The sequence below is a fragment of the Pleurodeles waltl genome, chromosome 1_2 (genome assembly GCF_031143425.1).
Source record: "Pleurodeles waltl isolate 20211129_DDA chromosome 1_2, aPleWal1.hap1.20221129, whole genome shotgun sequence".
NCBI lineage: Eukaryota > Metazoa > Chordata > Amphibia > Caudata > Salamandridae > Pleurodeles > Pleurodeles waltl.
This window is the reverse complement of record NC_090437.1, coordinates 1,144,074,744-1,144,098,571: the sequence shown is the minus strand read 5'-3', so window position 1 is coordinate 1,144,098,571 and position 23,828 is coordinate 1,144,074,744.

Sequence of the window (23,828 nt, the reverse complement as noted above, 5' to 3'; positions counted from 1 at the left end):
GGGACATTTTTCAATCCAAAGGGGATTACTCTGAACTGGTAATGGCCCTCAGGAGTAGAAAAAGTGGATCTCTCTTGAGCTCCTTCAGTCAAGGCTATCTGCCAGTACCCTGATGTGAGGTCAAAGGTACTAAGGAACTTGGCAGCGCCTAGCCTGTCTACAAGCTCATCAGCTCAGGGGATGGAGTGAGCATCTGTCTTTGTGACAGAGTTGAGACTCCGGTAGTCCGTGCAGAACCTAAGTTCTGGCTTAGCACCAGGAGTGGCAGCCTTGGGAACCAACACCACTGGGCTGGACCAGGGACTGCTGGACGTCTCTATTACACCAAGAGCCAGCATCTTGGCAACTTCATCCTTGATGCTGGACCTCACTTTATCTGACACCCTGTAAATTTTATTCTTTACAGGTGGGCTGTCTCCTGTATCAATATCGTGGACACACAAGTGTGTGAGCCCAGGCGTGAGGGAGAACAAGGAAGAGAACTGTTCTAACAACTCGTAGCAGTCTCCTCTCTGATCTAGAGTCAGGGAGTCAGAGAGATTAACACCCTCCACTGACCCATCACCTTCCTTGGCAGAGAGGAGGTCGGGGAGAGGCTCACTCTCTTCTTCCATACCCTCCTATGTCACGAGAAGCATGCTGACCTCAGACCTCTCAAAATGAGGCTTCAGTCGGTTGTGGTGGAGAACCCTTAGGGGGCTTGAGGGGGTCTTGAGGTCCACTAGGAAAGTGGCCTCCCCCTTTCGCTCCTTGACTCAAATTGGCCAGTCCAGCTGTCCTGGAGAGCTCTATGCTCTACTGGCTCCATCACCCATACTTTGTCTCCAGGTGAGAATTCTACCAGGGTGTCCTTCTGGTCATACCGTTCCTTCATCACCTCTTGACTGGCTTCAAGGTTGGTCTTGGCCTGTTTCCTGAAACGCTGCATCTGGTTGCAGACGGCCAGCATGTAACTGACCACATCCTGGGGAGGTTTCCTGGGAGCTTTCTCCCACCCCTCCTTGACTATTCTGAGTGGTCCCCTGACAGGCTATCCGTAGAGAAGTTCAAAGAGGCTGAACCCCACTCCTTTCTGGGCCACCACCCTATAAGCAAAACAAGTCATGGCAAGAGGACATCCACTTGTGCTTCATGGCCTCAGGCAGGCCAGTGATCATGCCTTTCAGGGTCTTGTTGAACCTTTCAACAAGCCCATTGGTTTGAGGATGGTAAGGGGTGGTGAACCGATAGGTTACCCCACACTCATCCCACATGGACTTCATGTATGCTGGCATGAAGTTCGTGCCTCTGTGAGAAACAACCTCCTTTGGGAACCCCACACGGGTAAATATCCCCATTAGAGCTCCGGTCACCACTGGTGCAGTTACTGTCCTTAGAGGGATTGCCTCTGGATAGGGGGTGGCATGGTCCACCAAAACCAGGATAAACCTGTTGCCTAGGATGGTTTTGGGTCCAAGAGACTAGTGATGTTAATGCCCACCCTTTCAAAGAGGATGCCATTAATGGGGAGTAGGATCAGGGGGGCCTTGAGCCTTTTCCCTGTCTTTCCACTAGCCTGGCAGGTTGGGCAGGACCTACAGAAAGTATCTGAGGTTACCCACATTCATGGCCAATAAAAGTGGGTGAAAAGCCTGGCAAAGGACCTGTCTTCCCCCAAATGTCCCGCCAGGGGATTGTCATGAGTCAGGGTCAGTGGGAAGGTCCAGTTACACTGGGGGACCACCAGTACATGTGTTGCCCCAGTGGCTGGTACCTTAGGGTGACTGTGGAGGAGATCATTCTCTCAATATATGTGTTGATTTCCAGAGGCTGCACTTGCTGCTTGGGTTGAGGCCTGTTGCATCAGACCCTGAAGAGTGGGGCACTCTTTCTGCGCTTGGCAGAATTCCTTCCTGGTTGGCCCACCCTCTACTTGCCAACCGGCAAGCTCAGACAGGCTACCCAGGGCGGCAATGTCTTCCCCAGTTGGCTCAGGGGCCTCCTCTTCTGGGGCTACATCAACCACTGCGGGAACTTCTGGGGCCGGTTTCCTGCGCCCCTTTCCCATCCCATGTGCAGCTGTTTGGGCCATTATTCCAGGCTCCAGACGCCGTTGTCTTCCTTCCCAGGCAGCCATGGACCATGTGGTCATGCAGACCCATTCAGGCAAACCTAACATCTCCAGGTGGGACCTGAGCTCCACCTCCTTCCAGGTAGTATGCTCAAGGTCATTGCCTAACAGACAATCTACAGGCATGGCAGGACTCACAGCTACTTTTAGAGTACCAGAGCCCCCCCACTCAAAGGGTACGAGAGCCACCAGTAGATGACTCTCACGATTGTCAGCGACTATGACCTGGTGGAATATATTGGGGATGACCTGCTCTGCTGACACCAGCTGACCCCTGGCAGTGGTCATACTGTCACACAGAGCCTTCTCCCTTTGCCCATTAATGGTGACCCACTGCCTATACTTGGAAGTATTGGCAGGCATGTGGGTTTTTGGCACCATTTCCTCATTTCCAAGGGATACTAGGAACACCTCTATCCGCTCCACAAAGCTAACTGGGACTGTCTCCCCCCAGAGTGCTACACTAGCCAACCCAGGTGTCGGCCCTCCACTGTGGGGCTGTGCCCTCTTGAGACACTGGTAGTCGCCCTTAGAGTGTCTATGCTTGAAGCACTCTAAGCATTTGGGGATACATTTCCCTTTCTTCTTGTCAAAGTACCCTAGCTTCTTCTCAAATTCAGGTGGGGACTGATTACCACCCCCCCGGGAACTGTTTTGGGAGCCTTATGAGAACTCCTTATTTTTAAGATCCTCTCCTCTTTCTTCTAGTGGAAACCCTGAGCACCTTTGTAGGTGTCCTCTCCAGATACCTTTTTGGATACTCTGGTGCTAACGCAGAGGTCAGCCTCCTCAGAAAGCTTTCTAGGATCAGTCAGATTACTGTCAAATAGGTGCTGACACAACTCTGTAAAGCAACACTGAACATATGCTCTTTTAGTATCAAAATATATAACCCCAAATAGTCATCCACTCTACTGCCCTGCACCCATCCATTCAGTGCCTTACTGGAGAAATCAAAAAAGTCTACTCAGTTCTGTGTGGAGAGTTTGGTGCTGTCCCTGAACCTCTGACATTATTTTTCTGATGTCAGCCCAAACTTGACAAGTAAAGTGTTTTTCATGAGTGCATATGTGTTTTGATCCCTTGGGTCCAATGCAAGGACCCAAGTCCCTCCCCCCTACTGGTACATATCACCTCAAGGCTGCCCCCCATTGCTCTTAAGAAACCCCATGAGCCCTTAGTGCAACTTCATAAGCAGCCAGCCACTTATCAATGTCATCTCCCACCACATAACTTGACACCACATTTTTGGGTTTACAAACCTTACTTTCCCCAGCGGGTCCTGCATGTATGCTGCCACCATCACTGCTGGACTCAGACTGCCTCGCCTTGATATCTAGCTCTTTGAGACTCAGTTCATGAGCCAACACAAGTTTATTTTCAGCCAAGGCTCTTTCAGCTTCTCTTTCTGTTTTTTTCTTCTCCTCCAATTTTAATCTTGCCAACTGCAGTTCAAATTCTCTCTCCTGCCTCTGTTCCTCTGCGGTCAGGCCATCGCTAGAGACACTGCTCCCTGGTTTAGTATGGGACACAATTTCAGGGGTAACATCCCCCACTGCTGGCAAAAAATCCTCTGAGGGGCCATCCTCTGGCTCCTCTTCCTCAACATTCTCTTGTGAATGGGCTTCTGCCCAAGCCCTCAGCGTCTTTTGGTATTCCTCCTTTCTGGAGGCCCCCCGGGTAGGTACTCCCATCCCCTTGCAGAACCCCTTCAGTCGGATAACATTGTGTGTCTACAGCTTTGCTAGGTCAAACTCTTCAGCTCCTGCTTGAGACATGTTGAATGAGGATTAAGTTAAAATGTAAGGTAAAAAAACGAAATTACAGAAAAAGATAAAAAATAAAGCTGACCTTCAACTGTGGGTAGTTAGTTTACACTTAGCTATTGTATGTCACTGCACAAATACAAGTCCTATCCTCACCGCTGATCACCAATGTTAGAAACTGGGTCTTTGGTTGGGAGTCAGGTTACCCCCTGTCTAAGCAAGGACCCTCTCTCTAGTGAGGGTAACTCACACACAATCAAAATTATCCTGTGCCCACACTCTGGTAGCTGGGCACTTAGCAGTCAGGCTTAACTTAGAAGGCAATGTGTAAAATATTTCTGCAATAAATCATGCAATAACACAGTACAAACAACACAAAAATATACCACACAAGCTTAGAAAAATATAGAATAACTATCTGAGTAGATTACGGTCAAAGCACTCAAGATCTGATAAATACAAGTTGAAATATCACTTTTGTAATGATGAATAGAGTCTTTAGTTCTTAAAAAGCAATGAGTGTCTCTTGCAAGCACAAACTACCTGGTTTGCGTCTAAATTATCTGCTCGGGACCACAGAGGATGAGATGCGTGGAAAACAGGAAGGTGTACGTCGTTTTCTCTGGGTGCACACAGACAATGCTTTGATGCTTTTCCACACAGCAAGGGCTTTGCACTGATTTCCGGTGCACAGGCTTGGATCTTCTTCGGGTTGTGGGGTATTTGGACACCCTGGGGATGATGCAGATAAATCCTGGGCATGCAAGATGATGTCACAGGAGCTGTGTCGATCCGGTGGGCGATGTGGGGAAATTTCTGCCACACGGCAGGTGCTGCAGGAAGTCGGGCTGCGTCGTTCCGGGTCGACAATGTGTTGATTCGGTGGGCCATGCATCGAAGTTCCGGTCGCAACGCTGGCACTGCATTGATCTCCACTCAGGAAACCAGGTTGCATCGTTCGGGTTCGGCAAGGCGGTGATTTTCTCACCAAAGGGCAGGCTGTGCTTCATTTTTTGCCGCAAAAGGAGTTTTTTGCAGAGATGGAGGGGCATATTTATACTCCGTTTGCGCCGAATTTGCGTCGTTTTTTTCGACGCAAATTCGACGCAAAACTAACTCCATATTTATACTTTGCCGTTAGACGCATCTAGCGCCAAAGTTCATGGAGTTTGCGTCATTTTTTTGCGTGAACACCTTCCTTGCGTTAATGATATGCAAGGTAGGCGTTCCTGTCTTAAAAAATGACTCCGATGCTATTGCGTCGGATTTATACTCCCGGGCAAAAATGACGCCCGGGAGTGGGCGGGACTAAAAAACCCGCATTTGCGCCGGATTTTAGCGCCTGGGTCAGGGCAGGCGTTAAGGGACCTGTGGGCTCAGAATGAGCCCAGAGGTGCCCTCCCAAGCCCCCAGGGACACCCCCTGCCACCCTTGCCCACCCAGGAGGACACCCAAGGCTGGAGGGACCCATCCCAGGGAAGAAAAGGTAAGTTGTGGTAAGTTTAAAAAAAAAAAAAAAAATTGTGGCATAGGGGGGCCTGATTTGTGCCCCCCTACATGCCACTATGCCCAATGACCATGCCCAGGGGACAGATGTCCCCTGGGCATGGCCATTGGGCAAGGGGGCATGACTCCTGTCTTTGCTAAGACAGGAGTCATGTTAATGGCGTCTGGGTGCCAAAAAGAAATGGCGCAAATCGGGTTAAGACGATTTTTTTGCCTCAGCCTGACTTGCCCCATTTTTGGACGCCCAAACGCCATTTTTCCCTACGCCGGCGCTGCCTGGTGTACGTGGTTTTTTTTCACGCACACCAGGCAGCGCTGGTCGACTAACGCCGGCTAACGCCATTCAATAAATACGGCGCCCGCATGGCGCTAATTTTTTGGGCGCAAAAGTGCGTTAGCGCAGTTTTGCGTCAAAAAATATAAATATGGCCCGAAGTCTTTTAGGCCATGAGACTTCAGTAAACAGGAGGCAAGCTCAATACAAGCCCTTGAAGAGCACGTCTTAACATAGCCAGAGGACAGCAAGGCAGCAGGGCAACAACAAGGCAGCAGTCCTTTACAACAAAGCAGTCAGGTAAGTCCTTTGGGTAAGGCAAAAACAACAAGTGTTGGACGGAATGCTGAACATTGTCAAACACTCACCCCCCAGTCACAGATCTGGGTTTAATCCATTGTTCTTTTGCTCACCATGCCACCCCAGTTTGGACCCAGCCATATGCAAATCAGTCTTGACCTGTTCCTCATGGGAACAGTCCAGCCCGAACTGCCAAGCCAGGTCCTCACTGGACCAGAAACAAGCATCCTGGGACCGGTTTCGGGGTTTCACCCCTCATCAGCCAGGCTAGCTTGAATCCAGTGGCATGGGAAGCACGGGACCCACGTCTGGGCATACCCTTCCCACTTAGGGCGACAAAGCAAAAACAACAAGTGATGGACGTAATGCTGAACATTGTCAAACACTCCCCCCAGTCACAGATCTGGGTTTAATCCATCGTTCTTTTGCTCACCATGCCACCCCAGTTTGGACCCAGCCATATGCAAATCAGTCTTGACCCTGTTCCTTATGGGAACAGTCCAGTCCGAACTGCCAAGCCAGGTCCTTACTGGACCGGAAACAAGCATCCTGGGACCGGTTTCTGGGTATCACCCCTCATCAGCCAGGCTAGCTTGAATCCAGTGGCATGGGAAGCACGGGACCCACGTCTGGGCATACCCTTCCCACTTACGGTGACAAAGCAAAAACAACAAGTGATGGACGGAATGCTGAACATTGTCAAATACTCACCCCCAGTCACAGACCTGGGTTTAATCCATCGTTCTTTTGCTCACCATGCCACCCCAGTTTGGACCCAGCCAAATGCAAATCAGTCTCCGACCCTGTTCCTCATGGGAACAGTCCAGCCCGAACTGCCAAGCCAGTTCCTCACTGGACCGGAAACAAGCATCCTGGGACCGGTTTCGGAGTTTCACCCCTCATCAGCCAGGCTAGCTTGAATCCAGTGGCATGGGAAGCACGGGACCCACGTCTGGGCATACCCTTCCCACTTAGGGCGACAAAGCAAAAACAACAAGTGATGGACGGAATGCTGAACATTGTCAAACACTCACCCCAGTCACAGATCTGGGTTTAATCCATCGTTCTTTTCCTCACCATGCCACCCCAGTTTGGACCCAGCCATATGCAAATCAGTCTTGACCCTGTTCCTCATGGGAACAGTCCAGCCCGAACTGCCAAGCCAGGTCTTCACTGGACCGGAAACAAGCATCCTGGGACCGGTTTCGGGTAGCCAGGCAGCTTTTCTTAGCAGTTTGCATGTTCTGGTTCAGATTTTATTTCCCAGTAGGTATCTTGTCAAGAAGCATCTGAGTTGGTACTGTCAGAGACCCGGTTTAAATATCCAAATGTGCCTTTGGAGTGGGGGAGACTTTAAAGAGTGGCTTAGAGGTGCACAAGGTCCCCTTTCAGTTCCATCCAGTCTGCCAGGGTCCCAGTAGGGGGTTTGGCAGTCCATTGTGTGAGGGCAGGCAACTACTATCCTTTGACATGTAAGTGTCAGGCCCTCAACCCTCCCAGCCCAGGAAGACCCATTCAGTATGCAGATGTGTGCAGGTGTGACTGAGCATCCTGTGTCTGGGTTTGTCTGATTGAAATGCACAAGTTGCTGTCAACTAACCCAGCCAGACGTGGATTGTAAGGCACAGAAGGATTTAAGTGCAGAGAAATGCTCACTTCCTAAAAGTGGCATTTCTCAAATAGTAATATTAAGCCAGCAGGGTTTTGTATTACCATTCTGGCCATACCTAATATGATCCTGTTACTCCTTTCAGTACAGAATCTACCCCTCAAACAGTACACGAGTGTAGCCCTAATATTGGCCTAAGAAAGGAGCAGGCCTCAAAGCAGTGTAAAACAAATTTAGGAGTTTTGCACTACCAGGACGTATAACTACACAGGTATAGGTCCTGCCTTTTACCTACATACCACCCTGCCCTATGGGTTGCCTACAGCCTACCTTAGGGGTGACATTATCTGTAGACAAAGGGGAGTTTAAGGCTTGGCAAGTACTTTTAAATGCCAAGTCGAAGTGTTAGTGAAACTGCACACACTGGCCTTGCAGTGGCAGGCATGTTTAAAGGGCTACTTAGGTGGGTGGCACAAACACTGCTGCAGGCCCACTAGTAGCATTTAATCTACAGGCCCTGGGCACATGTAGTGCACTTTACTGGGGACTTACAAGTATATTAAATAAGCCAATTGGGTATGAGCCAAAGTCACCATGTTTTAAAGGAGACAGCATATGCACTTTAGCATTGGTTAGCAGCAGTAAAGTGTGCAGAGTACTAAAACCAAAAAAAAAACAGTGTCAAAACATGGAGGGACGCAAGCAGAAAGTTAGGGATGACCACCCTAAGGCTGTCAGGTCTAACAATTACCAATGGTTATTTATTTATTTGTTGGGATCTGTTAGACCTGGCAGCTTTTTGGCGTGGGTCCCCTGTCTTTTTGCCTTCTGACCTCCTGTTTTTTATTGTATACTGGACTCTGTTTTTGCTGGTTCATTGTCTCTGCACACTTTACCACTGCTAATCAATGCTAAAGTTCAAGTGATCCCTATATAAACTGTACTGTTGGTTGGTTTATCCATGATTGGTGTATTTTATTTACTGGTAAGTACCTATTAAAGTGCACTAGAGGTGCCCAGGGCCAGTACATTTAATGCTACTAGTGGGCCTGCAGGACAGATTTTGCCACCCACATAAGTAGCTCTGTAAACATGTCTCAAACCTGCCACTACAGTGTCTGTGTGTGCAGTCTTGCACTGCCTATTCGACCTGGCAAGTGTACCCGCTTCCCAGGCCCAAACCTTCCCTTTTGCTACATGTAAGGCCCCAGGTAGCTCCAAGGGCAGGGTGCAGTGCATGTCAAAGGTGGGAAACATACTGGTGTGTTTTACATGTCCTATGAGTGAAATACTGCCAAATTTGGTTTACACTGTTACAAGGCCTATTCCTCTCATAGGTTAACATGGGGGCTGCCTTTAATAATCCTTAAAGTGCAGTTTCCTTTTGAGAGCAAATGGAGATGTGGAGTTTGGGATCACTGAACTCACAATTTAAAAATACATCTTTTGGTAAAGTTGGTTTGTAAACCATTTGTTTGAAAATGCCACTTTTAGAAAGTGGATATTTTCTTGCTTAAACCATTATGTGCCTCTGCCTGCTTGTGGATTCGATTCCATGCCAGGGTCAGACTGACAGTTGGGCTGTTGTGAATTCCCTCTAGACAATGACACAAAGGGAGCTGGGGTGTAACCTGCATATCCTTGTGGGCCATCTGGGCTAGGTTGGAGGGAGGAGTGGTCACTCACACTTGAAAGGGCTGTGCCTGCCCTCACACCATGCAGTCTCCAACCCCCTGGAGTTTGTCTGTGGCCAGGCCTGCACAAGGCAGGATCTTGTGGACAACAGAGACTTTCCTTTGAAGTATGCCTACTTCAAAGGCAGAAAGGGGTATAAGAAGTGAATCCAAAAACCCAGACCTATAGAATCTTTCTGAATAAAGAGGAACCTCTGCCAAGGAGAAGAGCTGAAGAGCTGGAGGAGGAGTACTGCCTCTTGCTGTGTTGCTTTGCTGGGTTGGCCTGTAGTTGTGGCTTCTGCCTGAAAAGAGAGCAAAGGGTGAACTTTGCTGTGTATCCTGCTTGAGAAAATTCTCCAAGGGCTTGGAGTAGAATTGGCCTCCTGTTGGATGTCTCAGGGACACTAAAGACTTCAGTTTCACCTGCCTATAGCACTGGGAACTGTGTGCTTTGTCCAGTTCAGGAAGAAAAACCACCACACCACCGCCAATGACACTGCTTGCCTGCACTGTGACCTGCTGATGCCACATAGAGCCGCACAGCTCCGCTTTGCACTACAACCCTGGTCTCACCGACGCCACCATCTGATGCCGCCACCGAGCCTCTGCTTGCAAAATGACCTGTGGGCCCCACAATCTGGCATCGCCTTGCTCACGCCGCAGCCTGGGGCGCCCCCTTGCTGACACCAGTGCCACTGCCTGCACCGTGGCCTGTGGACACTGCTCGTGAGGTACACGAAGCACTGTCCCGCACTACAGCCCCGGTCCACCGATTCCAGTACTATCGACTCTAGTGTCATAACCAGGCATCCATGCATGCACCTTAACCTGTGGATGCTGCACAGAGCCCATCCTATGACACATCGCTGACTTGGGTTTAACGATGACAGCGCTTCAGCAGCAACAATGCCACTGCCTGCACCGTGATCTTGTGACACTGAACATCGCACCGCCCCACTTTGCACTCCAGCCCCGGTCTCACTGACACCAATGGACGCTGTCACCAAGCACTGCCTGCACCATGACCTGTGGGCACCGCACGTCTCATCGTCCCACTTCACGCTGCAGCCCAACACCATCCATGCCAGCGCTCGGTACTTCATCAGCCCGGAGTTCGATCCACAATGGTTGTGACTTCAAGGGCCCAATGACCCCCATACCGACCTCAGGAACCGACACCAGTGACGCTGCTTTCTAGATTTCATCGCGAGGATCACGACACCCTGCATTTCCAAGGTACTGTTTGCAGGTCGTCTTGGCACCGTAGCTGGTCCGCGACCTTGCGGCCTGCCTGAACTGTTGATATTGTTGATCAGGACGCCGTGATAGCCCTAGGTGAAGCTATCAACTTCAAGGAACTGTCCTTCTAAGTTAATTCTTGCAGAATTCATATCTTTATTACTGTATATTGAATTTTTCTCGTTTTGGTCTTGTTCTACATAGATAAATATTGGCTATTTTTATAAAACTGGTGTGGGGTCCTTTTGTAGTGTTTTCACTGTGTTACTGTGTGTTATGTGCAAATGCTTTACACATTGCTTCTGATATAAGCCTGACTGCTCGTGCCAAGCTACCAAGCTGGTGAGCAGGGGTTATATGAGCGCTTATCTCTCTTATCCTGACTAGGGTAGGGTCCCTACTTGGACAGGGTGCAAATTGACTGCCAACTATAGACCCCATTTCTAACAGGATGTCTTAGACAAAGTGATCAATCACTATAATCATCAGTCTTAAACCATTAATAAGATAATAATATATAATCTGATGCAAGAAAATCAACCATACAGGCTAAGGCTTCACTGCTTGAGGCATTCCTCTTCAGCCACCTCTGGGTTCCCCTAATTTCTAATACAAAAAGGTGCTGCCCATCATAAAACACAACAAAGCAGGCCAATTTGTTTCACTCATAAATCATGAGCTATATCAGAGCTGTACATTCCAAAACATATATACAATTAAACATTTTGGGCCAGAAGTACAAAGCTATTTAGCAGTCACAAAGTGTCCAATCTGCAGACTCCGGCCGTTTGCGACTGCTAAAAAGCCTTTTTCTATGTACTAAAGCTATCTTGCGAGTTGGTAATTACTAAATCGCAAAATAGGGTTTGCAATTCAGTATTAGGAAGGGGCGTGTTAAGAGCATCCATTCCTAATAGCGACTAGCACTGACATGTACAAATGTTTTGTGACCAAAATGCAGTTGCAAAACATTTGCTGTTTACCATCAACTTCAAGTTGGTCATAACCTATTCTCAAATGGAAAGGGGTCTCTTGAGGACCTCCTCCCCTCTGTGAATGTGGGCACAAACATGTTTTAATGTGTATTGGACCACTGTGTAATGTGTATATGAACCACTGTCTACTCTTGAAAAATGAAAAGAAAATGTTGAATTTTTGTTTTTGACATGCATCTCATTTCCTTTAAGGAAAACCGGCTGCATTTAAAAAAAATGCTTTATTGAAAAAACTATCACAGACATGGTGGTCTGTTGAACCCAGCATGCCACCATCCCTGTGATTTCAGGCCATTCCCAATGGGACACAAGTTGCCATTATGCAATTCACACACCTCATCCAAAGAGATGTAAGGAGAAACCCAACAGAACCTTAGCAACATATAGCACACCTAGTTTGTTCGGGCCAGAAAACACATATAGTACAAAAAAATGAATCCAATGAACATATATCACAGTTCATATCAGCCCCTTATGAATAAAAGACCCCAATAAATAACCCCAAAAATACATATTGATATATTCAAATCCATTCAAACCATGTTGCAATCCATAACTGTTTGTTTAAAATTGCAGCAATGAGGACGAAAGGATCCATGTTCACTCTTTCCACCTTCACATCATTAACAACCTTAGATTACCCATCTAACCAACTGAACAATGCAGGATGACTCATTTATTATTTGAAATACCTTTGGTATAACAAGCAGTGCTTAATTTGTAAATAATAATGTGCCGGTTCCCAAAGCTCTCCTCTTAAACATGCGGCTGCTGTATTTAAATGTGCGAGCACGGAATACTGAGGCAGCATAATCCTGAAGCCATTTTGGGCCTCTTTAATCCATGTACAACCACTCCCCGCCCCTTCAGCTCACCCTTGCAGCTTTCTGCTTTCTCTTTTTGTAAAACGTTTTAATTTTTCTCTTTCTCCACCTTTGCTATCTCAGGCTTTTGCTTGCAGTAAATGCTTAAGGCAGAAAAATAAGTGGCGGTCCTAAAAAAAAAGTGCTGGTGCCCCGCACCAGAAACCACAGGCTCAAATTAAGCACTGATTAGAAGGGAAACCCAAAAGTCAGATATTTTCTCTAGGTAAATAAATTTCATGCTAATGCAGTACCATAAACATTATACAATAAGAACAAGGTAACGTGTCTCTGTTTTTAGGTCTGACGTTAATCAGCACATTTTGCTTTTATTAAGCTATGTATAAAATACTTACATATAGGGGTTTTCAGCCACCTCTCTTGATCCATTGGTCTGTTGTTGGGTCGTTCACATTTTGCTTTCATCCACTACATCGCATAGCGTGGAGCAGCCTACTGTGAGTCGCCGCATTTTGCTCTCTCTCAAGGAGCATATCCACGCACAAGCTAGTTCCCTTCAGTGTCAGTGTTTTTTTTTTAAATGTTATAATTGATTTAGAGTTGCCTTAGTTTTACAGCCTGGTGTGATCTTTCTCTTTCCTTTCTTTCTTTCCTTTCTTTCTCCCTCCTTCCATCCTTTTTTCCTTCCTTTCTCTTTTCTTCATTTCTTCCCTTCTTTCTCCTTTCTTCCTTTTTTCTTTCCTTCTTTCACTTTCCTTCTATATTCTGTCTCCTTCCTTTTTTTGCCCCCTTTCCTTCTTTTTCATTTTGTCTGACTTCTTTCATGCCTTCCTTTTTTCTCTCTTTTCTTCCCTCGTTCCATCTTTTTCTTTCTTTCTTTCTTGCTTTCTTTCAAGAAACTTGTATCCAATGCCAGGCTGATTGACTTTTACTAGGTCTGCATTAGCCAAGACATTTTGATTTTACTAAAATTATGTATATAACATAGTTACTTGTAGGGTTTTCAGCCAGACACCTTCCATTAGTCTGTGCCATGTGCCATTTACATGTTTCATTCACCCACTCCAGCATGCATTAAGAGACAATGCATCATCCCACTTCAGCCATTGGCTGACTTCACTACGAGTTATGGCATACTGCCCTTCCAAAGGGAACAAATCCACATACAAAGTAGTCCCCTTCAGTGCTAGAGAGTACTATGGAAATTTGATTTTTGTGAGACCAAAAATGCTTTTTTGTCTTTAGCAATTGTTTTTAAATACTGGCAATAGCCTGGCGTATTCCGAAACAATGAACTTTTGCAAAATCATGACAAAACATACCAAGAATTGACAAAAGGCTAGCAACCAATTCCAGACATATTGGCTTTGCCAATGCTTGTTTGTGGCTGGTACCTCTGGAGTAATGTTTTAGCTTTCACTCTCCTCACAAATGTAGGGCTGTCTTGTGATCCAACACAAACAGCCTAACTAAAAGTGGTGTTACTGTAAGCTGTCTGGCACTTTATATCCATAAATAATATTTGTACTTTGGAAGTAACAAAAATAAACAAGTTTACATAACGTAAAATCCGAAGACTGAGCCATCTGCCGCTAGGGTGTGAATGAGCTAGTGTTGTGTTTTTGGAAGACGCCCAAGTGCCTCATTTTGTATGACTTCAGCTTCATTGCAAAACAATTTCTAGTTTGAAAATATTCGAATTAAAGGGGCGCAAAGGAAGCATGGCATTCAGAATGCGTGTGATTCTTCAGTCTTTCCATTATTTAGAATCAATGGAAATCAAGCCATCTGAAACTATTACTTGCAATAACATTTTCCTGGAGGGATCTGAATCATGTTCTCGCAATTGTGAATTATTTGGCCTTTTGAATGGTGCTTCAGGACACATCAGAAATACTTTTACATTTACTTCAAATAAAATAAAGTACATTTACTTTAAATACCAAAATTTGACGAAGCCAATTGGGTTGAGTTTTTGGAGAGTGAAAAATTATTTAAGCAGCCCTATAGAAAATGGGGCTGCTTTAAAAACATATCCTCTTTATATAAAGGCAATTTACAGGCATGGGGGTCTGCTGACACTTGCAGGGCAGCATCGCTGTGATCAGCTGGAGTGAGTCACAATTTGCATCTAACTAATAAATGTTAATTATGTAGGTTGAACTACAACCCACTCTGATTTGGAATATTTACATAGGTCATTTTTGAAAATTAAACACTGGTCACAAATTGCAACCACTTTTTGCAATCATTATATTTGTACATATGGCATAAAACCCCATATTGAACAGTTGTTAAAGGCTGTTTGTTCCTGTGTAGGTAATTTGCATATTTCAGGTGCTTCCCTGATTGAAATAAAAAAGCTAACTTGATAACTCAGTTTGGAAAGATTCTAGAAAAATCGTTTAAAGTTCTTTTAACTTGTTGGTAAAATCTAATTCAATGGCAAAAGTAGTCTTTTGATAAATGTAGTTAAAACTCATCTTTTAAAAACTGCACTTAATTCTGCCTGAACCCAAATTGGTTTAGGACCAGTTTTCCCTCTAGCCTGGCTCTGGGGACTATAATACACATCTCAGAATAGTTATCAACAACACCCCTCCCGGAGAGAACTGCTTTTGGAAACTGGAAAGCTGAAGAGCTATCAACAGTGATCACTTTGCAAGGATTGTTCAGGAAATCAACTGATTGGAACACAAAAGGATGCTTTAGCACTTCTTCCTTTTGAAGCGTTTCTCTCAAATGGGGGTCTCAGGAATTTAAAATAATAATTGCCAGATCTGACCTACACTTTTTGTTTGGACTTTGAACATAAAGAAAAAACAATTCAGCACTTGGGAGGTTACCCAATTCCTGTAGCAATGTGTCTATAGAGGGAGGAAAGCTCGGATCATCTTGAATGTCCATGGGAAGGTTTTCAATGATTTAGGAAAAGATGTGATGGTAAATGAGATGGGTTCCTATGGAAAAGTTGACAGGATTGGGTATAAGAATTCTCCAATCAGAGGCTAGTACACAAAATTAGGCTGGCACCTCCCACAAAATTCTTTGTGCATGTCTGAGTCTGAGAAGAAACATTTGGAAGAAAGAAAACTGCTAACGGAAGACGGAAGGATCCGTGACTACTAGTATGCAAGAACTGAAGCTGCTATCTGAGGATGACTTATTGGCCTACTGTTGCTGATACAAGGAAACAAATGGCAGAACACAGCTCCCTGCTCCGAATAATTCCCAGCTGACCAATTGGGACTGAACAAGCCATGACTGCAGAGAGAATTAATGCATGAATCCTGTCCTGAGAAACCAAGGGTCTGTAGAATAGAACAGGAGTAACTTTCTCTGCAAGAACGTTAAAGGCCTTAATCATTTTGTTGACCTTCGGAGAACAGGGGCAAAGTTCTTAACTTATCCCAACAAGGGCATATCTGTGGCAGGTAGGAATTCCAGGTTTGTCCCTCTCAGAACCTTTTACAATGAAGAAAAATATTTCAGCTTGACTTTTCGGTGATGTTATCAAGTCTTGTAAAGATCTGGCGACAGCATCCAGCCTTATACCACTGAAAGATTTTGAGAATCTAAAAAGGAGATTAATGGTTAAGTGGCAAAGTTAACCCGGCAGCAAAGTGACTTTGGTGGCTATGGATTCCTCCGTTTTTCTTCTACAAGCTTTTTCTCCAACAGTAAATGCTTCAGTAAGAGCACAATGATGACATATCTGACTGCAAGGGATCTCGCAAACTTCAGAATCCTGCTTACTGCACTAGAGGACCTTAAACATTAAAATATCTAATTCCCAAGGGAAAACCTTTGATTGTTTTGACCTGTTTGGCTTACCCACCTCCCACTCCATTGCAGTTAATGTGAAATTGTAATTAGGTCCTGGTCCTATTCTATCACCAACATGGCTGCTTTAAGGCATAAAAATTTAAATATTAACATCTCTGTTTCCCCAAATTGTGTTCATTTTTAATGCTTTTTATTTTTTCTTGATTTACTAAATTGGTTTGGGAACTTTGATGTGTTCTTTGCTTTGGTGTTATTTGGTACTGCTTGAGATTAGCCCCTTTCTTTGGACAATTACCTGATACCTGTGCTTTGCTACATTGGAGTTGACAGAGATTCACTTAGAACTTTGTGTGGCCTAACCAGAGTGTGTTTATTGGTTGAAGGAACCCCCTCCCAAATTAATTATCCACTGTGTGATACATTCATATATTTTGTGGCTCCAGATCCTTCTGGAAACAGACTCAGGTGCTACACACTCTCACATCAGATGGGTGTTTTATGAACCTATTTTTCAGAGAAGGAGGTTCCAGCCGACAAAAGTGGATAGTGAGAAGAAGAATTCTGCTGATAGGGCCATCACATGCATCAAGCGCTCTGTATTTTTCCAGAAATGTGATGTCAATGCTGGACTCTCCCCTGGGAAGGAAGCATCTGGGAGGAGGATCATCCCAGAATCAACAGCACCACCATCAAACCAAATCCCATGTTTCTCAGTGCTGTAGTGACGGCAGCCATGGAAGGCAGTGACTCTGAAATATAACTGTCCCAGTAGCAAGCCTAATCTTCATAGGAAAGTGACCAACAGGAACCACACCCTGAAACACCTGATCTTCAGTAAGTAGGAGCTGAGCAAGACATGGTGCGGGCTGCAGAGGAGGGTGTTGTTATGATTGCTTTTCTACTGGCCACATCAGCTCTACAATCACCCGCAAAGGAAAAGAAAGGGCACTCCCCTATCTTCTCCAAGCCCCTTTCTGATGATATGGATTGGAACCCAACTGAGAGCCACCAGAAAAGACAAAGTAAGAGGACGGTTCCTGGAAGCCTTAAACATGTAAGGTGATTGTTAGACTTGACATCCTGGGGGGTCTTCCCCAAACCTTTTGCCTTCACTCCCTTGCTGTGTCAAACTTGGTTTTGTTGGCATTAGGACTATTTGCAATTTACCCCTGTTGACTGGTGCTGAAGTGCTTGTTCTCTCTCCTTAAAACATGGTAAAACTGGCCTACTCCTAATTGGCACTCTTAATTTACTTGTAAGTCTCCAATAACCGGTAGTCCATGTACACAGGACCTGTAAATTAAATGCTACAAATGGACACCATCAATCATTACAGTGCAGCATGTAGCAAAGTTTTAAACTACCATTTTGGCTTGGGAAAAAATAAAATCTTCCTGACAGAATGGCTGGGAAGATCTTGTACCCTGCCCAAATTACATTTCAAAGGCCCCTGCCAATAGCACACTCAAAGGAACCTAGCACCAGGCCTGCCATTGTCTTTGTCACCATAAACATTTTGGATCCAGGGCCAGGGGAGGAGAAAAACTGACCGATGGCAGCAGGTATAAGTCTGGGAATTCTGTCATGTACAGTTTGGCACCCCGAATAAAAATAAGACTCTCAGAACCTCTCATCAGAATACTCATGGACCTGTGGAAGATTCAGAAGAGGGACTGCCCTTCTGCTGGAAGGGTTGCCTTACTCTCAGAGAATGATGATCGGACCTACTTTTCTTGATTCCCATCCTACCCAGGGTGAATTCAAGGGCCAGTTGGCTGACCTCCTCTGTGAGCTACAGGGACATAGAAAGCTTTCAAAGGCCTCCCTGCAACTGCCCAGCTGACCAACACCTATTTGACATGCCTGAACCCTACATCTGGCCTTTGCTTGAGTGATTCCAGATTTCTGAGAGGTGCTCCCCCGAGTTCCTGGACCCTTGGCTGGTATAAGGGTGAATTCCTTCTCAAGAAAATGTGAAAATGCTGAAATTTGGACTTCTTGCAACTACAAAGTGACCTCTTTGCACCGAGAATCGACTGCCATCGCTAAGCTCCAGCAGGACCTGCTCTTTGCACCAATAGTGATCATTGATGATGACCGGTAACACGAGGTTTGCATGCTGACATCAACTGTCTACTTCATTTTTATTCCTAACTAGAGCATTAACATTCTGCATTTACGACAAAAATGTGTCATCATGATGGAATCAAGCTATAAACATTAATGCATTTCTATTAGAAATTACTAAAAAGGGGGCTGCTCAATGACATAAAAATTACGGTTAGTGCTCTAGAAATCTTAGAAATCTTAAATGAGGATTTTCTATGAGTTCTCAAACATCTTCTGTGGGCTTGGCATGGCAAAATGGAGAGTGCTGAGCTCCAAATTCCAAGGGCGTATGAGCTGATTATACTTACCCCCTCCCCGATTCCTCAAACCCCCCACAGTGCAGTGGGTCTAGGACTGGCAGTTCATTTTGCTGTGGGGACCAGCTGGGAAGACAGCTGAGAGGGCCAGCTGTGAGCTGAGTGGGCGGACTGCTGAGGAGAGAGTCTACCACTTTGGAGAGCTGCTTGAGCCATTGTGCCGAGGCCTGGCAAGATCATCGGAAGCCTTTGGGAGGAAGAAACTGCTGCTCACCTTTCTCTCCCAGTCCCTCCCCCACTAACCTTCACAAACAATAGCGAGCAGCCACCTACAAGGGAAAGGGTGGTGTCTCTCACATAACTTGTTGGAGGCCTCTCCCCGGGAGGGGCAATGTTATTGGAGGCTTCATAAGGCCCATCCTGATAGAGGGCAGGGGACAAAGGAGTGAGAAGAATGGACTGTAATGCTGTGAGTCACAGTAACTGTGAGTGAATACTGTCAGCCTGATTGCAGCATCCACTGGGGGAACAGATTGTAGAACCCTGTGTTACTCTGTTTTATACAGACTATCCTAGGCATGCATGTCCTGTGGCCACATACAATGGCTAGGGTAACTCGGTGACAACTGGATACTGTGGTGTGATGCCAGAGCACTACAGGCCCTATGGAGAGAGTGGGAACCCACAGAGGGCATCACTGGGGAAACAGAAAGGAGTTACAGAGGGTAATCATTCCTGGGATACAGTGCGGGAGATGCCTGGATAGCCAGGTGTAGTGGTCTCCTAGAGATTGTAGCCCTTGTGGGTGATCCCTGCCCCCCCCCATGAAGGCATACAGAACTGCAGCAATAAAGGAAACCAATGGCCCTGGAATTTTAATCGATAATCAATACGGTGTCACAGGAAGTAAACCTCCTTAGGGCAGACCAGGCAAAAATAATGGATAGAGTATCAAATGAAGAAACCACACTGGGGCAACTATGACGGGGACCACTACTCATGTTATAGCCCTGGAGAAGGATATCACTAAGCTGGTGGAAAGAGCAAAAGATGCTGAGGACTGGTCCAGCCGCAATAACGTCTGGATTGTTGGACTCCTGGGAGGGTAGATGGCCCCAGTGTACTGCTTTTCTGCAGAAGTAGCTCTCATATGTGGTCCTGGAAGGCAAAATCTCATACCAGATTATAGTGGACCATGCTCACAGCGTGCCAGGGTGGCCAAAAATCCTGGGGGTGCCCGGCTGGCCATGGTGGCTAGGCTGCTGCATTTTTGGGACCAGGATGCCATACTGCAGGCAGCATGCTCGAGTAGACCATGGATAGTAGAGGATGTGACTATCAATATATATCTGTATTATACCACACTTGTTCAATGTCAAAGGAAAGGCTTCTAAGGAGTTAAGCAGCATCTAAAGAATCTGGACATCTGCTATGTCCTCTACGTCATGGAAATATTCCACATAATGGAAGGGGGAGAAGAACACTTCTTCATGGATGCGGAGGAAGTCTGGAGCTGCCAGAAAGGCACAGGACCCCAGGCCACAAAGTGGATAGGCATGGCAGGAATGCAGGAGGATCGGCAAAGCATAATGGTGCCCACATACAGCACTGGCAAAGGATCAGGCAAACTCTTAAAGAGCTAAACTTGTGGCGGACATTCAAAAGACCTGCACATGAGAGCAGACGGGAAACTCTGGACTAAGAGACCAACAGCTCAAATAAGGAAGGCTCCAATGTTGATAGCAAAGAGTACATTGTTCCCCCACCAAAGGTTTACACCAATGAGATCTGAAGAGATTGTCTGAGAGGCAGTGATGTATTGACTACCTTCCCAGACAGGTTGGATGTGTTCTGATGGGCTTGCTCAATCCCGGCCAATTAAAACCGTAATCCTAATCATGGGCCGCACTGCAGCTCCCTCCTTTACGGGATGGGCACATATAATTGTTAGCTGTACTTGCAATGATACTTATGGGGTGGCGGACATACCATGCCTAGGGGTGGCAGCCATTTTGTAGACCACAGCATGGTAGGGTAGGGTAGGGAGAGTTGGGATTACAGACTGAGATGCTGGCACATTTGAGCACATTGCTACTAGTTCTCCCTCCTGCGATGGTACTAGTGGGAGGGGACTTTAACATGATGATGGATACCCTCATAGATAGAACAATTACCCCCCAACCAGGTACCCCTTGAACCAGGAAACTAAGGAGCTTTGTGACAGCCATTGGTTTGGGAGCTGTATGGAGATTGCTGATTAGGACAAATAAAAGCTACTTCTTTCACACTTGGGCACACAAGTCCCACGCCAGGATACATTACTTTGTTACATCACTAGCAACATTACACAGATTTATTGAGGCAGACATCAAAGTGAGAGGTATTTCTGACCACTTGCCATTGTGCTAGAAGAGGAAATCATTGCCCTTGACTATATATACAGACACCTTCCAACTCCGCACAGTGGTGCATTTACCTCAAGAGTGAGGAATATAGAATACTAGCCACAGATAAAGTTGAACAAACACACATGCTCAAAATGAAATGACTGTATGATGTGGGGGACAAAGACAGGAAACTGTTGGCCTGACTTCATAGCAGAGAAAGGGACAGACACCATATTGGGAAAATCATAGGACTGTATGGCTCAACTGTTGCAGGTAGTGAGGAGATAGTGACAGTAATGGTGGACTATATGCGCCCAATAGGAACACACCACAGACAGACCTTTTGAACTTTATCCAAGACTGACCATGCAGAAGCCTGGCCAGAGATCAATCCATGGAAATGGAAGGGCCCCTAATAACAAAAGCAATGAACCTTGAGCTTATGCATCTTTAGTCAGGGGGAAAAAACGGGTCTAAATGGACTACCAGCAGAATTTTTAAAGAGAATGGCAAATAAGGTCGTAAGTCCCATGTTCGACATTTCATAGGGGCAAGCTACCTAGAGATCTTTGCACAGTGATGATCACACTTATCCCTCATTCAGTGAACCCCTCAGACAGATGGGATTCCTACAGGCCAATTTCCCTACTAAATGCAGACACTAAAGTGTTGGAGAAGGTGCTAGCTAACTGATTTAAAACATTTAGGGTCAGATGTAGAAAGGGTTTTACGAGTTGCAAACTGCAGCAAAAATCGCTGTTTGCGACACGCAAAACCCACATGCCCATTCCCATTTTGCGAGTCGGTAACCTGGTTACCAACTTGCAAAATGGGACTGCGAGTCGCAAATAGGAAGGGGTGTTCCCCTTCCTATTTGCGAGTCGCAGCACGATGCAGGATTGCTTTGTGACCGTGAACACGGTTGCAAAGCAATCCCAGTTACCACCAGTGTCACACTGGTGGTAACCCATTCGCAAAAGGGAAAGGGTCCCCATGGGGCCCCTTCTCCTTTGTGAATGGCCTTGAAAACATTTTTTCAGAGCAGGCAGTGGTCCTATGGCCCACTGCCTGCTCTGAAAAAATTAAACTGACACGTTTCATTTTTTCATTTTGTAATGCATCTCGTTTTCCTTTAAGGAAAACGGGCTGCATTACAAAAAAAAAACTGCTTTATTTAAAAGCAGTCACAGACATGGTGGTCTGCTGTCTCCAGCAGGCCACCATCCCTGTGAGTGCTGCGACTCGCAAGGGGGTCGTAAATAGCGACCTACCCCATTAATATTAATGAGGTGGGCCTTTGCGACCCACTTGCGACTCGCAGACGGTGTCTGGGACACTATCCTGCATCCTGCATTGCAACTCGCAAATTGCGAATCGCTCAGACTCGCAATTTGCGGGTCGCAATGCAGGATTTTACTACATCTGGCCCTTAATCTCTAATCTGGTACATCTGGACTAGAATGGATTCATACCCACCGATCTACTAAGTTGAATCTGTTCCACCTCTACTTAATGATGGCAAAAGCACTGGGAATACCCCTGGCCATCGCATTTCTCAATGAGAACAAAGCCGGCAATGGCTTACTCTTTGCCATACTACACAAAATAGGACCAGGACCTGGATTCCTGAAAAGGACCTGCCTGTAGGAAAGTACCATCTTGCCTGGCATGTTACCCCCATATTTCACTGTGTATATGTTGTTTTAGTTGTATGTGTCACTGGGACCCTGCCAGCCAGGGCCCCAGTGCTCATAAGTGTGCCCTGTATGTGTTACCTGTGTTATGACTAACTGTCTCACTGAGGCTCTGCTATCCAGAACCTCAGTGGTTATGCTCTCTCATTTCTTTCCAAATTGTCACTAACATGCCAGTGAACAATTTCACAAATTTACATTGGCATACTGGAACACCCTTATAATTCCCTAGTATATGGTACTGAGGTACCCAGGGTATTGGGGTTCCAGGAGATCCCTATGGGCTGCAGCATTTCTTTTGCACCCCATAGGGAGCTCTGACAATTCTTACACAGGCCTGCCCTTGCAGCTTGAGTGAAATAACGTCCATGTTATTTCACAGCCATTTACCACTGCACTTAAGTAACTTATAAGTCACCTATATGTCTAACCTTTGCCTGGTAAAGGTTGGGTGCTAAGTTACTTAGTGTGTGGGCACCCTGGCACTAGCCAAGGTGCCCCCACATTGTTCAGGGCAAATTCCCCGGACTTTGTGAGTGCGGGGACACCATTACACGCGTGCACTATACATATGTCACGACATATGTATAGCGTCACAATGGTAACTCCGAACATGGCCATGTAACATGTCTAAGATCATGGAATTGTCACCCCAATGCCATTCTGGCATTGGGGAGACAATTCCATGATCCCCCGAGTCTCTAGCACAGACCCGGGTACTGCCAAACTACCTTTCCCGGGGTTTCACTGCAGCTGCTGCTGCTGCTAACCCCTCAGACAGGTTTCTGCCCTCCTGGGGTCCAGCCAGGCTTGGCCCAGGAAGGCAGAACAAAGGACTTCCTCAGAGAGAGGGTGTTACACCCTCTCCCTTTGGAAAAAGGTGTTAGGGCTGGGGAGGAGTAGCCTCCCCCAGCCTCTGGAAATGCTTTCATGGGCACAGATGGTGCCCATTTCTGCATAAGCCAGTCTACACCGGTTCAGGGATCCCCCAGCCATGCTCTGGCACGAAACTGGACAAAGGAAGTGACCACTCCCCTGACCTGCACCTCCCCTGGGAGGTGCCCAGAGCTCCTCCAGTGTGCTCCAGACCTCTGCCATCTTGGAAACAGAGGTGCTGCTGGCACACTGGACTGCTCTGAGTGGCCAGTGCCAGCAGGTGATGTCAGAGACTCCTTCTGATAGGCTCCTCCAGACGTTGCTAGCCTATCCTCTCTCCTAGGTAGTCAATCCTCCTTTTCTGGCTATTTAGGGTCTCTGCTTTGGGGAATTCTTTAGATAACGAATGCAAGAGCTCAT